The 14,640-nt window shown below is 43.1% G+C and overlaps 2 long non-coding RNA genes and 1 pseudogene across 3 annotated transcripts in view; 1 reads left to right on the top strand and 2 right to left on the bottom strand.

The window, feature by feature from the left end:
• The window catches only part of LOC118354116 (uncharacterized), a 24,311-nt gene extending 16,924 nt beyond the window's left edge, over positions 1 to 7,387 (top strand). For both annotated transcript variants that reach the window (XR_007406970.1, XR_004814111.2), the window contains exon 3: positions 6,970 to 7,387. This is a non-coding gene — a long non-coding RNA (uncharacterized LOC118354116). The remainder of the gene's footprint in view (positions 1 to 6,969) is intronic.
• LOC112660434 (MICOS complex subunit MIC27-like) lies at positions 2,481 to 4,529 on the bottom strand (annotated as a pseudogene).
• LOC118354115 (uncharacterized) lies at positions 6,813 to 14,640 on the bottom strand. The gene is made up of 3 exons (XR_004814110.2): positions 14,068 to 14,640; positions 13,896 to 13,953; positions 6,813 to 9,195 (listed from the first exon to the last, which is right to left on the bottom strand). It is a non-coding gene; the product is annotated as an uncharacterized LOC118354115 (long non-coding RNA).

Below are 14,640 nucleotides of genomic sequence, written 5' to 3'. Positions count from 1 at the left end.
TTTTCAACAAATGGTATTGAGAAACTGGATATCCATAGGCAAGGAAATGAAGTTGCATGCCTACATTATACTATATAAAAAAAATAACTCAAAATGGATGAAAGACTGAAAATAAGAGCTATAACTACAAAACACTTAGAAGAAAAGATAGAAGAAAAGTTTCACGACGTTGGATTTGGCAGTGGTTTCTTAGCTATGACACCAGAGGTATAGGCAACAAAAGAAAACATGGGTGAGTTGGATTTCATTAAAATTAAAACCTTTTGTGAGCCAAAGGTCACTAGCAATAGAGTAAAAAGGCAACCCAGGAATGGGAGAAAATATTTGTGAAATGTAGATCTGATAAGGGACTAATATCCAGATTATAGAAAGAAGTCCTAAAACTCAACAACAGAAAACAAACAATCCAATTAAAAAATGGGCAAAGGACTTCACAGGGCATTTTGCCAAATACACAGAAATGGCCCGATATGCACATGGAAAGATGCTCCACATCACTCATCATTAGGGAAATGCAAGTCAAATTGACAGATACCACCTTATATCCACTCTAAAAACAACCCCAGAAAACCCACTGAGCAGGGAGCCGGATGTGGGGCTTGATCCCACAGGACCCTGGGATCACAATCTGAGCCTGTGGCAGATGCTTAACTGAGTCACCTGGCACCCCTCTTATTATATAATTTTAACAAAGTATGATAAATTGTAGGGTAATGAGTAAAGAAAGGAGTTTGGCCTTCTAGGGGTGGTAAATTGTGCGGTAGTACCTAGGAACTATGTGGGGGGAAATATGGAATATAAGGGTTGTTATAGTAAAATTTGTTTGTGCAGACTCGTCGTTGGCATCAACTTTCTATCTTCACTGATAAGAATGTGCTCTCCTTCCTGGTACTGCAAGGGCATCTTCTAGACACCCAGAGAATATGTTCAATTTTAGTTTTTATTGAAATTGCCAAATTGCCACCTGTAGAGGATATAGCGATTTGCACTCCTTTTGATAAAAATGTAAATGACAGTTTCCCAAACTCTGCGTTTGGGAAAACCCAATGGGTTATCAAATCTTTGGCACTCTGATAAATGACAAAATAGCATTTTGGTATAATTTTAATTTGCATTATCTGATATCAGTGAGGTAAGCTGAGCATCTTTGCATGTGTTTAAGAGCCATTTGTTATTTTTCAGTGAACAACCCCAACCCTTTGCAAATTTTCTATCGTGTTATTCATCTTTATTGATTTATAGAGACTCTATATGTTAATTAAATTAGCCCTTTGCACTATGAGTAACAGATTTTTTTTCCTGGTTTGCCATCTGTCACTTTTCTTTTGCTCTTTGGTGTTTGTTTTGGGGGGTTATGGGGGACATGGGGTATTGCATATGTTGAGCTACAGTACACTCAAATAAATTTCAGATGGATCACAGAATTACTCATAAAAAATGACAACATAAACATAAACCATGGAAAAATTTTATTTTAGTCTCAAAGAAGGGAAGGACTTTCTTTTTTTTCTTTCTTTTCTTTTCTTTTCTTTTCTTTTCTTTCTTTCTTTCTTTTTTTTTTTTTTGTTTGTTTTTTGTTTTGGTCATAAAATATGGATATTTTATTCCAGCTCTGAGGGATGAAAAATGAAGGGTCCTAAAAAAGAAAAAGGAAAAGAAAAAGAAATGGTCCTTCTATACCCCATTCTAATTAAGTAACAGTAATTTGAAAAATCTAAAACAAATAAGTATGTGTATCTGTATAAACATTTATATACACACATTCATATTTCATCAGTATCTATCTATTCACTCTATTTTTTTAATAAAAAATTCTTAAAAATTATGAAATCCATCCCAAAACTTCTACTTCTGCCTCTTCACCAACCATTTAATATTGTTTGGATTAAATTTACAATTTGTGTTTTAATCCTTATGTGACTGGTCAAACTGTACATTGTATTAGAAGATGTGAAGGAGGGATCCCTGGGTGGCACAGCGGTTTGGCGCCTGCCTTTGGCCCAGGGCGCGATCCTGGAGACCCGGGATCGAATCCCACGTCGGGCTCCCGGTGCATGGAGCCTGCTTCTCTCTCTCTGCCTGTGTCTCTGCCTCTCTCTCTGTGTGACTATCATAAATAAATAAAAATTAAAAAAAAAAAGATGTGAAGGAAAAACTTTGCTTAAAAGTTATACTAAGGAAAAAAAAGTGATACTCTCTGTTACAGTTGCCCTTTACATGATTTTTTAAAAAGATTTTATTTACTTATTCATGAGAGACTCAGAGAGAGGCACACAAACACACACAGGCAGAGGGAGAAGGAGGCTCCGTATGGGGAGCAGGATGTGGGACTCCATCCCGGGACCCCAGGATCACGCTCTGGGTCAAAGGCAGGCGCTAAACTGCTGAACCACCCAGGGATCCCCATCATTTTTTTTTTCATTATTTTCAACTTCATACATCTTGCAGCTCTCTGTGCAGACTATTCAGCTTCTAGTACCTTACATATCTACATCTTCTGGGTGGGACTGCCCGTGATCCATGAGCTTGGGGTCAGGCATAAACTGTGTAGCACCTGAGGTGGATTCTGATTTTCTGTTTCGGAGATGAGTTCAATTGGCAAAGAAACTGAGTATTTCAGGCTGTCAGTTGTTTTTGCAGGTATTTCTATTTCAGCAGAATTTCCTAACTTAGATTTTTCTTTAGGTTTAGGAAAGGACTCTTTTTTGTTGATTTTTGTCCACAATGATTTAACTGCTTCATAAATTGGCTCACTTGTAGTGTATGCCTTTTTCCAAGTTACCTTTGCAATTATTACTGACTGGACTGGAGGAGCAAACAGCTGCTCCTAAAGTAGCCAGTTGGGATGCCTGGGTGGCTCAGTGGTTCAGCACCTGCCTTTGGCACAGGGCCTGATCCCAGGGTCCCAGGATCAAGTACCGCATCGGGCTACCTGTGGGGAGCCTGCTTCTCTGTCTGCCTGTGTCTCTGCCTCTCTCTCTCTGTCTCTCATGAATAAATAAATAAAATCTTAAATAATAATAATTTAAAAAAAAACCTAGAACCTTTTCTTGCTGAAACCAAGCCTGCCAATCCTGAAACAGTAATCACTCCAATTTTTGGAAGAAAATCTCGAGGTGGATTCTTCAGATAGACATACACATCTTTTCCAAATTGTACTGAATCCATTATCGCATTTTTCACAAACCCATAAGCACCCTTGCACCAGCCAATATGATGACTAGTTGTAGTGCAGATGGATGCAAAGCCCATTTGTAAACGACCAGGCTGCTCTTCAATGTATTTAGACTGGAGAGGTGGTACAGTATATATGGGAGCTGCTCTGGTTTTACTAGCTGCTTTTTGTATCCTTCTTCTTCAGCCGCATGCACAGTTATAGATGCACATATCAGACCTGCAGGTACGGGTGTCAGCTTTCCCATCCTAACAGCCACCATATCTGTGACCTTCTCCATCTAGATTTTCATATCAGGGAAGGCCTTTCTAAGAGTGAGTCAAAACCTCCTAAAGACCAATAAATTTGACTATATGAAAATAAGATATATCTTCATGGCAACATTGGATGGACTAACCTCCAGGTACCTTAGAATGTAACCTTATTTGGGAATAGAGACCTTGTAGATAGAGTTGAGATAAAATCATGTCCTACTAGGTCGGGTGGGTCCTGAACCCAACACGGCTGCCTGTCCTTATGAGAAGAGACGAGACAGAGATAGAGATGCAGGGAAGACACCATGTGACCACAGAGGCGGAAATCCATGTGCTGTAGCTGGTAGCTGGAAGCCGAGAAAGGCCCAGGATTGCCACAAACCACCAGATCCGAGGAGAGAGACAAAGAAAGACTCCCCCCCCATGGGTTTCAGAGGGAACATGGCCCTGCGGTCACGTTGATTTTGGACGCCCAGCCTCCAGAGCTGCGCCACAATACATTTCTGTTGTTCTAAGCCATTCAGTGTGTAGTACTTTATTACAACGAATAGATCCAGCTTCTTTTCTGGCCTGTTCCGGAAAAGTAGTCTGATCCTACTGAAGGTTTTGCTCTTAATCACTCCGGCCGGGAAAATGCACTGAGGTGTAAAACACAAGGTACGTTTACAGAGGTTCAGAGGCTGCAAGTGGCCTTGCCTAGAAGTACTCTTACCCTGATGAGCACTGAGCACTGAAGAGAAAGGCTGAACGCTGTACTGAACACCTGAGACCAATATAACATTGGATGTTAATTTCCTGGAATTAAAAAAACAAAAAAAAATTGTGTAAAGTGGCCCGGTGTTAGGTAGCCATGCAGCTGCTCTCTCTGCCATCCCAATTCCTCTCTGATACTCTATTTACTATTGGTTAGCTTCACTCGAATACAAACTGCGTGACAGCAGGAACCTTTTCCTTTCTGCTCACCACTGTATCCTGGGGAGATGCCCAGCGGATGGCAGATGATCCACACTCTTTGGATGATTAAGGGATAAAAATTGTAAAGAGTTCCAGCCCATTGCCGACTCTGTGACCTAAGGCTCGTTATGTAGCGATTCCAACTCTGTGCGTCTTCATCTGTAAAAAGGGGAGGAGTGTGGGGGCACCTGGGTGGCTCAGTGGATGAGCGTCTGCCTTTGGCTCGGGGCGTGATCCTGGAGACCCGAGATCGAGTCCCACAGTCAGGCTCCCTGCATGGAGCCTGCTCCCCCTGCCTGTGTCTCTGCCTCTCTCTCTGTGTCTCTCATGAATAAATAATTTTTTTTTTTAAAGGGAGAAGTGTGTGTGCTGCGGGGTGGGAGGGGGGATGATGGGTGCCATGTGGAGTGATGGTGTTTTGGGTTTGGTTTCCTTGGGGAGCCATCAACTGGAACGTTAAGCTCTACTGGGTTCTCCACCAGAGTCTGATTTTACCAGGGTCCCCAGTGGCTACTGGAGCCTGACACAGAGTAGGTGGCCAATAAATTTTTTTTTAAGATTTTATTTATTTATTCATAGAGACACAGAGAGAGAGAGGCAGAGGCCCAGGCAGAGGGAGAAGCAGGCTCCATGCAGAGAGCCGGACGTGGGACTCGATCACAGGTCTCCAGGATCATACCCCGGGCTGCAGGTGGGACTAAACCGCTGCGCCATTGGGGCTGCCCAGGTGGTCAATAAATTGACTGAATAAATGAATAGAAGGCCTCTGGAGGCGAGGGTTTTGAGAAATATTGAGAATGGAAAACCTGGTACTCGTTTTACTGGATGTTGGGGAGAATAAAAGTAGTGACGCCACATCCTCTCTTTAGCCTTGGGAACTCATGTTAGCTGTCCACAGATTTTAAAGCTTGTGAAGAAAAGGAAATAACACTGCTCCGGGTCTTTTGAACTGGCGGGCCTTACCCTCCGATTTCCACCACCCCAGCCCCTCAGAAAAGGCATGCTTTCAAACCTGGCAAAGTAACAAAGTTTGGGGATTTTAAATGGAAACAAAAACAAACATTTACAGAGCTTTTTCTACTTCTCAGCCTCCTCCTGGCAAAGATTTAATAAGTAAATATTTGCCTTCTGTCCCCACTCCACTTTTCTCTTTACAGTTTAATATATTAAAGTGCATACGTGATAGACAAATACATGAGATTTCAGTCCTTTTTAAATTTTTTAAAGGATTTTATTTATTTATTCATGAGAGACACAGAGGCAGAGGCAGAGACACAGGCAGCGGGAGAAGCAGGCTCCATGCAGGGAGCCCGACGTGGGACTCGATCCCTGGTCTCCAGGATCACGCCCTGGGCTGAAGGCAGACGCTCAACCACTGAGGCACCCAGGGATCCCCTTGGTAGAGTTTTTAAATCACTTTCCGTCTTCTTCTTTGGAACAGATGTTGAATGATTCTAATGAAATAGCTAGATAAAAATCGCTTTCTATAAAATTAGATATAACCAATTTCTGTGTTGCTATTTTGAAAGGGTCCATCTTTGTCAGCATTGCGCAGCAGTTATCCGTAACGTTCACGCCGCTCTCTCAACACTTAAATGCTTGTATCTTGTCTTCAGTCTAAAGGCTTAAACTAGACTACAAACAAGGCAAAGGTCACAGCACAAACTAAATATTTACATTGCCTCTTAAAATAACTCTGCCACCTGCAATATTCCCATAAGACAGCATTTCTAGGGACGCCGGGGTATCTCAGGGGTTGAGCGTCTGCCTTTGGCTCAGGGTGTGATCCCAGAGACCCGGGATCGAGTTCCCCATGGGGCTCCCTGCGAGGAGCCTGCTTCTCCCTCTGCCTGTGTCTCTGCCTCTCTCTCTGTGTCTCTCATGATTAAATAAATAAAATCCTTTAAAAAAAAAAGAAAAGAAAGACAGCATTTCTAAATCCAGCTCCAAGGGTGAAAAGGATAATTGGGTATTTTTTTAAAGTTTTTAAATTTTAGCCCCCAATACTCACTTCTGAATAACTACTTTCATATTCTCTTAGTCAATATGTATATATTCATTTATTTAAGATTTTATTTAAAAAAAAAGATTTTATTTATTCATGAGAGACACACAGAGAAAGGCAGAGACACAGGCAGAGGGAAAAGCAGGCCCCCCACAAGGAGCCCAATGTGGGACTTGATCCCAGATCCAGCGATCACGCTCTGAGTCGAAGGCAGAGACGCTCAACTGCTGTGCCCCCTCAGGCGTCTATATATATATATATATATATATATATATATATATATATATATATATATATATATTTTTTTTTTTTTAAGATTTTATTTATTTATTCATGAGAAACACAGAGAGAGAGAGAGAGAGGCAGAGACACAGGTAGAGGGAGAAGCAGGCTCCACACAGGGAGCCTGATGTGGGACTCAATCCTGGGATTCCAGGATCACATCCTGAGCCAAAGGCAGGCGTTAAACTGCTGAGCCACCCAGGGATCCCCAATATTTATATATTTAAATGTCCATCCCTCAATGTCTCTGAAAGCGCTCTGCCACAATGGACTCCTAATTTCATTCTTATGTCTTACAGGATATTCACCAAGCATAGACTCTATTTGCTTCAGACTCTTTTGACCTACAAGACCTTTGAATAATACACTGGGGCACTCCTTCGCCCACTCTGAGCTGGGAACACCTCTGAAACTTCTCCCTTCATTTTGTACCACTTCTTGGACACTGAGTACATGTAGCTTAGAGTACAGAGGCCAACCGCAGGCTTGGGCACCATGGTACACAGGAAACACAGAGTCTGAAGGTACCCATCAGATTATATTATTTAATATTGTGCTTCTAAAGATAATATAATTAAGAGTATTTTCTGGAGTCTTATAGATTTTATGATGAACAAGTATGGATTCAGCCAAGTTCAAAACTAAATCAAGTCCAGAATACATAATGAACTTTTATGACTCAACAACAACAACAACAAACCAATAAAATAGGGGCAAAGGCCTTTTTTTTTTTAAACATTTTATTTATTTATTCATGAGAGACACAGGGAGAGAGAGAGGCAGAGACATAGGCAGCGGGAGAAACTGGCTCCATGCAGGGAGCCTGATGTGGGACTCGATCCCGGGTCGCCAGGATCAGGCCCTGGGCTGAAGGCGGTGCCAAACCATTGAGCAACCCGGGCTGCCAGGGGGCAAAGGCCTTAAACAGACATTTCTCCGTGGAAGATACACATGTGACCAATAAGCACATGAAAAGATGCTCAACGTTAGTAGCCCTTAGGGAAACATAAATCAAAACCATCATGAGATATTGCGTCATACCCAATAGGATGGCCATTTGAAGAAAAAATAAAGCAACAAGTGTTGGTAAGAATGTGGAGAGATTGGAACTCATGCACTGTTAGTGGGAATCCAAGATGGTGCAACCACCATGGAAAATAGTTTAGTGGTTCCTAAAAAAAATCAAACATAGAATTACCGTATGATCCAGTGATCTCATCCCTACATATAAAACCCAAACAAGCGAAAGTGGGGATTCAAACATCTCAATAGTCATAGTAACATTATTCACTATAATAGCCAAGGGATGGAAATAATCCGCATCCAGCAACAGGTGAGTGAATAAGCAAGTACCCCATCACGAGCAAAGAGAATTCATTGGCATAAAGACAATGTTAGAAAAAAAAAGCACATTTTATGAAAAATAATAATTTATCAATGTTTTCTCCACTACCATGTATGAAGACACTGTCCTAAGTGTGCCTCACGTATTTTAGTTCAATTAATCTTTGCAAAGGCCTTAAGGGGAAAGTGATCGTATTCTCATTATACATTAAGGAACCTGAGGCACAAGGAGGTGCAGTCACTTCACTAAGGTCACACAGCAAGTAAGCGGCCTTGGCAGGATTTGGGCCCGGTACTCAGTCATTCTGCTGCAGCTTCCAACAAAGTTCCTGGGCACAAGGCGCACAAATGACTTCCGTGCAAGGAAGAAACATGCAGAGGTCTCACAAGTGGTGTGAGCAAAGCCTCTGCTTTGTACACGGGAGGTGCTTGAGTCACAGTCAAGGAACACACCTTCCAAGTACTTTTGAAGGTCACGGGGCCTAGTCGTGCCCCCTGGTCCCGTGGGCTTGCCTGGGGCAAGAGCAGCCCGCAGACACGCTTGCATGCTTGCACACCAACCACGCTGGCGGGCTTCCCACACAAACAGGACTTAGGTGGCGAGGGGGCTGCCGCTTCTCACTCCTTACGGACAGTCGGGGACACTGCGCAGAGATACCGCACAGGCCCCGATACCATAATGTCCGAAGAGAAAGGATGTTTAGGTTCGTTCGTCTGTGAGTCTTCTGTCTGGGAGCTGCTTTGGAGGAGAAGGTGAAGGGAATGGTTGGTATCTGGCATCTCAGAGGTGGGACTTGGTTCAAGGTCACAAACACAATCTTGGATTTCAAGCAGGACCCATTACGCCGACACTGGTAAGACTAGGGTGTTGCTGTAGCTATAAATGCTCTCCGGACACCAAGCAGGATGCCAAGCAGAGTTCACTTTATGAAAGGATTGCATTTCTACGTTTATATCGATGCTCTAAAGTGGGAACATATTTTTCTTCAAACACACATGATTGTTAAAAATTGAGGTATTGCGTAGGTACAGTTAAAAAGAGCTAATTTTAGGGGCTCAGCCGGATGGATTTTTATCCAGGTACATACTCAGGTCTAAGCATCCAGATCAAGGCGTAACCCCCAGGAGGCTCTGTCATGACTCTTCCCAGCCGTCACCATCTCTTAGACGTAATCTCCATTCTGAATTCCACCAGCAGAGATTAAAATTTTAAAATAATTATTTTTATCAATATAGAACAGACATTAAGTTATCTGCAAAAAGTGAGTGAACCTTGGGCAGCCCGGGTGGCTCAGCGGTTTAGCGCCACCTTCAGCCCGGGGTGTGATCCTGGAGACCTAGGATCGAGTCCCATATAAATAAAATCTTTTTTTTTGGTTTGTTTTATTTAAAAAAAATTTTTTTAATTTTTATTTATTTATGATAGTCACAGAGAGAGAGAGAGAGAGAGAGAGAGAGAGAGGCAGAGACAGAGGCAGAGGGAGAAGCAGGCTCCATGCACCGGGAGCCCGACGTGGGATTCGATCCCGGGTCTCCAGGATCGTGCCCTGGGCCAAAGGCAGGCGCTAAACCGCTGCGCCACCCAGGGATCCCTGTTTTATTTTTTAAATATTTTATTTATTTATTTATTCATGAGAGACACAAAGAGAGAGAGCGAGAGATCGGCAGAGACACAGGCAGAGGGAGAAGCAGGCTCCATGCAGGGAGCCTGATGTGGGACTCGATCCCGGGTCTCCAGGATCACACCCCAGGCTGAAGGTGGCGTTAAACCACTGAGCCACCCGGGCTGCCCCTAAATAAATAAAATCTTAAAAAAAAAAAAAAAGTGAGTGAACCTCAAGGGTAGAGTGACATAAATATTTGAATACATATGCACCCATGTAACTACCGTCAAGAACAGTATATAGAACATTCTTGTACCCCAGAATGCTCCCTCCAACCCCTTTCCAGTTAATAACAGGCTCTCTTGAAACAAATTTTTTTTTTTTTAAAGGGGCGCCTGCCTGGCTCAGTTGGTAGAGCATGTGACCCTGATCTCAGGGTTGTGAGTTCAAGCCCCAGGTTGGGTGTGGAGACTACTTCAAAGAATAAATAAATTAAATAACTGGCTTTCCTGAAGTCATCCCTATTTATAGGTCATCCTTGTTTAATTTTGCACGTTTGGAGGCTTTAGATATATCAAATTGTGCAGCATGCATGCTTGTCCAGCTTTTGTTCAACAGTGTGTCGTGTTTTACATGTAACAGGCATTCGTCCCCTTTTTTTTATTGCTCAGTCATATCCTATGACTGTATCATAATTTATTCTTTTTTAAGAAAGATTTTAGTTATTTACTCAAGATAGATTGAGTGAGTGTGTGAGAGAGAGAGAACATATGCGTGTGCAAGAGTGTGGGGGGTGGGTGGGCCGGGATTGTGGGCAGAGGGAACGGGAGAAGCAGAGGGATACGGAGAAGCAGAGGGAGAGGGAGAAGCAGCGGGAAAGGGAGAAGCAGAGTCCCTGCTCGACTGGGCACTCCATCCCAGGACCCTGGGATCATGACCTAAGCCAAAGGCAGACACTTACCCAACTGAGCCATGCAGGTGCCCCTATTATAATTTATTCTTATTTTCACGACTCTACTGGGTTTTTTCCCTAATTTTATTGATTTATTGAGAGAGAGAGAAAGAGAAAGTGCATGTGAGTGAGGGGAGGGGCGAAGGGAGAGGATCCCAAGCAGACTCCCTGATGAGCAGGGAGCCCAGGGTGAGGCCCCATCTCACGCCCCGAGATCACAACCTGAGCCGAAAGCAAGAGTTGGACGCTCAGAGGATTGAGCCGCCCAGGAGCCCCTCCACAGCCCCCCTGTTGACAGGCATCTGGGCTGGTGCCAGTTTCGGGCTACCCTGTATAAAGCTGCTGAGAACATTCTCGGACATGTCTTCTGGTAAACGTTCCTACTCGTTTTCACAAGAGGTACAGGTGTGTTGGAGCATATAATAGGAAAATTTTGACCTGTTCTGGCAAGGCCAGGAAATTACTGCACTAAAATGCCTTTTGGGTGATAGTGTTTTCTGATTTTCAAACCTAGAGTTCAGGAACACAGCTCCCATGTCTAGGAAATTAGTGGGGACCCTTCCTCCCTTTTCTCTCAGTCCTGGAAGCACTAAGGTTAAAGACATCCTGGCACTGGCCATCTTTTGTGTATCTGGATGATTCATAAATAGTAGGGTAAGTCCCTGACTACGTCCACAATTAGGACAACTACTATTCTGTGGGTGGTATTTGTTTTCCTTTGCTGTCAGCATCCAAATCCCTTCACTCACTTGGCGAGTTTCCCAAGTGATGCTTCTCTGTTGGGAGGCCCAGCCCACGTACTGAAACTTAAACGGCCCTTGCTGTCCTAGTCTCTCCTTTGTAAGCAGAGCAGGGCACGTGACTCGCTTGCCTCAAGCCACCTGTCCCTCTGAATCACCTGGATCCGAGTCACGAGTCCTTCCGGCATCCACGGATGGCAGAGTTGGTGGTGCATTTGGCACACACAGGGCATCAGGAGCAGCAGAGCTGTGCTCAGCAGAGGGGACGGGAGGTGACATTTTGGACATTGCTCCTACTGCAGAGCCTCCGATTCATCTCCTGAGCCATCCCAGCGACGCTGCAAGCTACAGAGCAGATGCTAGTGAATTCCTCTTATCCTTAAAGCAACCCACTTTGGTTTCTGTCACTTACAACTAAGAACACTCTGGCTGCTAATTCCTCCTAACCAAATTCTCCCATAAATGGTGATTACAGGGGGACACCTGGGTGGCTCAGTGGTTGAGTGTCTGCCTTTGGCCCAGGGCGTGATCCTGGAGTCCTGGGATCGAGTCCCGCATCGGGCTCCCTGCGGGGAGCCTGCTGCTCCCTCTGCCTATGTCTCTGCCTCTGTCTGTGTCTCTCATGAATAAATAAAAAATTTTCTTAAATGGTGATTACAAATATCTATTGTTTTTACTGAACAACAATAACAACAAAATCCTTACGAAGTCACAAAAGACTCTGAGGAGCCAAAGCAATCTTGAGAAAGAAGAGACAAGCTGTAGGAATCGCAACACCAGCCTTCAAGCCATACTACAAAGTTATGATAATCAAAACAGGATGGTACTGGCACAGAAAAGCAGATACACAGATCAACGGAATAGGATACAGAGCCCAATAAACCCACACTTATATGGCCAGTCTGTGACAATGAAGGCAAGAATATACAATGAGGGGGATCTCTGGGTGGCTCAGTGGTTTGGCGCCTGCCTTCGGCCCAGGGCATGATCCTGGAGTTCCGGGATCGAGTCCCATGTCGGGTTCCCTGCGTGGAGCCTGCTTCTCCCTCTGCCTGTCTCTCTCTCTCTCTCTCTCTCTCTCTGTGTTTCTCATGAATAAATAAAATCTTAAAAAAAAAAAAAAAAGGATATACAATGGGAGTAAAGACAGTCTCTCCAAAAGTGGTGCTGGGAAATCTGGACAGCGACAGGCAAAGAATGAAACTGGACCGCTTAGACCAGACACAAAAATACACACAAGATGGATTAAAGAGTTAAATATGAGACCTGAAGCCATTAGACTCCTCAAAGAAAACATAGGCAGTGTACTCATGGACATTGACCTTAGCAATATTTTCCTGGATATGTCCCATGTAAGGGAAACAAAAGCAAAAAATAAATAATTGGGGCTACGTTAAACTAAAAAACTTTTGCACAGTGAAGGAAACCATAAACAAAATGAAAACCTACTAAATTCAGCAGCAATTCAGCAACCTACTGAATGGGAGAGGATATTTAGTCACGATATAGCTGAAAAGGGGTAAATATCCTAAATATATTAAGAACTCATACAACACCAAAACCTCAAATCATCTGATTAAGAATGGGTAGAGAACCTGAATAGACTTTTAAAAAAATTTTTTAAAAATTTTAAGTAGTCTCCACACCCATCATGGTGTTCAAACTTACAAACCTCATGGGATGCTTGGGTGGCTCAGCGGTTGAGCGTCTGCCTCCCGGCTCACAGTGTGATCCTGGGGTCCTGGGATCGAATCCCACATTGGGCTCCCCACAGGGAGTCTGCTTCTCCCTCTGCCTGTGTCTCTGCCTCTCTCTGTGTCTTTCATGAATAAGTAAATAAAATCTTTAAAAAAGAAGTCCCATATGACCCAATAATTCTACTGCTGGGTATTTATCCAAAGAAAGTGAACACACCAACTTGAAAATACATATGCACCCCTACATGTATTGCAACATTATTTACAACAGCCCAGATAGGAAAGCAACCTGGGTCCATCGATAGATGAATGGATAAATAAGACGTGGTGGTGTACATGTACAACGAAATATAACTCAGCCATTAAAAAAAAAAAAAAGAATGAAATCTTGCTATTTGCAACAACGTGGACCCAGAGGGTATGATGCTAAGTGTACTAAGTCAGAGAAAGACATAGAATACCATAAAACTTCACTTACAAGTGGAAGCTAAAGACAAGGGGATCCCTGGGTGGCTCAGCGGTTTGGTGCCTGCCTTCGGCCCGGGACATGATCCTGGGGTCCCAGGATCGAGTCCCACGTCGGGCTCCCTGCATGGAGCCTGCTTCTCCCTCTGTGTCTCTGCCTCTCTCTCTCTCTCTCTCTCTCATGAATAAATAAATAAAATCTTAAAAAAAAAAAGAAAGCTAAAGACAAGCAGGAACTAATGAATATAGAAAATAAACTTGTGGTTGCTACAGGGAGTGGAGGTGAGGGGATAGGCAAAATAGGTGAGGGGAAATAAGGGTACAAACCTCATTAGAAACCAAAGAAGTCACAGAGATGAAGAGGACAGCATAGGGAACGAAGTCAGTAATATTGTAGTGACTTTGTGTGGTGACTGCACTTACCATGGAAGGCATTCCGCAATGTTTAAAACTGCTGAATCCCTATGTTGTACGCCTGAAACTAATACATCATATGTTAACGATACTTCTAATAAACATTAAAAATAGATATATCATTTTCCTTGATAGCACAAAAGGGTGCTGGGTGTAAAAAGAGAAACTGCACGCTACTTACAATCCCAACTGTCCTGGTTAATGCCTAGGAGGGGTCTAACGTCTTGCAAAACTTGTAATTTCTCCAAAGCAGTGAAACGGTAGGGTTATCCATTAAACAAATCACAGGGCAAACAGAATTACGTCTTTAAATACGTATCCGGGGGTGAGGTGCGTGATAAGCTTCTTATATCTGGTGGCCTTTTTTCCCTTTGGTGTAAAGAAGAGAGGAAGGTGCCAAATCTACACCGTGTTAGTTGGAAGATACGTCTCCCGTTCTCCAGCCTTCTCGTCTCTTTTCATTCTTTGGAACTGGCATCAAACCTTGTGGCTTTGTCAAGTCAAACAGTTGAAATGGAAATGTTATTTGAATGTTTCAAAAGCCATTGTAGAGATGGTAAAGGCTGCACCAGAATATACAGATTTCCAAAGAAGCCTGGATTATAGGATCAATGCACTCATCAGTAGCTCGTTGTTGATAACAAACTGTACTTCTGCTAATGAAAAGTTCTTACCAACTACATTATCAGAACCAAAAATGTAAAATTAAATGTCAACGTTTTCACAGATAACTTTCTTTCCTTTTTTTTTTTTT

The sequence above is a fragment of the Canis lupus genome, chromosome 2 (genome assembly GCF_003254725.2).
Source record: "Canis lupus dingo isolate Sandy chromosome 2, ASM325472v2, whole genome shotgun sequence".
NCBI lineage: Eukaryota > Metazoa > Chordata > Mammalia > Carnivora > Canidae > Canis > Canis lupus.
The sequence above is the reverse complement of the archived record's forward strand: the minus strand, read 5'-3'. Positions and strand labels throughout refer to the sequence as shown.